Source organism: Adiantum capillus-veneris, chromosome 20 (genome assembly GCF_014529385.1).
Source record: "Adiantum capillus-veneris isolate H3 chromosome 20, ASM1452938v2, whole genome shotgun sequence".
Lineage (NCBI taxonomy): Eukaryota > Viridiplantae > Streptophyta > Polypodiopsida > Polypodiales > Pteridaceae > Adiantum > Adiantum capillus-veneris.
In genome coordinates, this window is record NC_140950.1 from 54,093,282 (window position 1) to 54,094,889 (window position 1,608).

The window sequence follows — 1,608 nt, forward strand, 5'->3', positions numbered from 1 at the left end:
TGAAAGCTATCATGACGTGATTTGCAGCTGGATTGGCGTAGCTAGGGTCGGTCAGGTATGGGCAAGGGTAGTAGTGGTTTGCAGATTGGGAGTATGGGTGTGTGATTATTAGGAGATAGGGGTGTTGTGGAAGTCTTGGGCTATAGAGAGGCAGTCATATTGTGTGCTAGGTGCATGTTTTCCTATTTCCCCCTTTCCATCTTGTGGTTCCCCGAGAGAGGATCACACTGATCGCTCAAGTGATGGTGTGGTGCAATAACATGGTGCCAGATTGTGAGTTAGCATTTTCAGGTGAGTAAGATACTGAAGATTGGATGTCAGATGTGGAGCTTTGCATGTTGTCGATGCGGATGGTGACAGATGGAGCCAAGTTAAGGGCTGTGCCGCTGGTGATGTGAGGGAAGGCCAAAGCTTGGTTCAAGGGGTTAGACACTCCCAATTGGCAGTCATGATAGATGGTTCGAGCTCGGTTTATCCAAGACTTCAAGTAGAGAATATATTTTGCCTCCAAAATTGGATGCAAATTGAAGGTTTTGAAGCAAGATGTAAGTGGTGAGTTTGCAATCTTTTTAAAGCAATTTGAAGATGTTTGGCTACAACTAGAAGCTGCTACATAGTCCGAGGCAACGAGTACTTCAAATTAGAGAGATTTTTGGAGTGCTTACATCCGAAGATTCGAGAAAAGGTGGAGTTTTCTTGTGTAGAGGCCTATGAGGATGCCGTATATATTGCCAAAGTGAAGAGTAGAAAGATGAAAAGAAGCTGGATATGGGTTTGCTTAAACCTAGTGATTATATTTTTGTATTGATAACCTCGCAACATGCAGTGTATGTAAAAGTAGTTCACAGTTGGCAACATGCAGAGGTTGCAAGCTGTACTCAATGGATAAGCTCTATTCCATATTGTGTTTCATTGGTGCCCCCTATGTGTTATACATACATGCCAGCTTCAAAGGAGGATCTCATAAACTAGAATGAAGGGTTCGTAAACGAAGATATGCATAAAGAAGAGACAACATATGTCGTGGGTTCTCAGGTATTGATAGAGAGTAAAGATTATCATGCGGTAGAGGAGATAAAGCCAACCATGGAAGCATCAGAGGCTCCAATTGTAGACACAAGTACAAAGTTGGAAGTTTCTCAAGTAGTCCAGGAAAAAGCGAACGATGTCCAAGACCAAGGGGTTGGGCAACCATCTCTTTTGCCTTGGGATGGTGAGGCCCTGCCAACTGTAGAGGTAAGCTGTGAGGATGAAGTTGATTGGGGGTTTGATGAGCCAATGGTTGTATAGATGAAGAGTCACATGTGCTTGTTGCTAAAGCTATGGCCAGGATGCAGATTAAGCAAGGCCTTGCACCTCCTCCAATGTCAGAAGAAGAAGCACATGTAATTTTTTTTGAGCCTTTATGTGATGTCGAAGCAGACAATCAGGTTTGTCATGCAAAGAAAGCAATAGAGGATAAAAATGTCAATGAGGGTGGCTCTATGGACTTGGGATTGATGGCAAGAGACAACCAGGCTATGTGCAAACAGGTTTGTGCCGATGGGTTGATGATTATGCTTTTAAGGGTTGCTTTTCAACAAGTTGTATGTTTGATACTATGCTCTT

The 1,608-nt window shown here is 43.2% G+C and overlaps 1 pseudogene; it reads left to right on the forward strand.

The window, feature by feature from the left end:
• The first annotated feature begins 242 nt into the window (after positions 1–242).
• LOC147432529 (uncharacterized) lies at positions 243–1,290 on the forward strand (annotated as a pseudogene).
• The last annotated feature ends 318 nt before the right edge of the window (positions 1,291–1,608 follow it).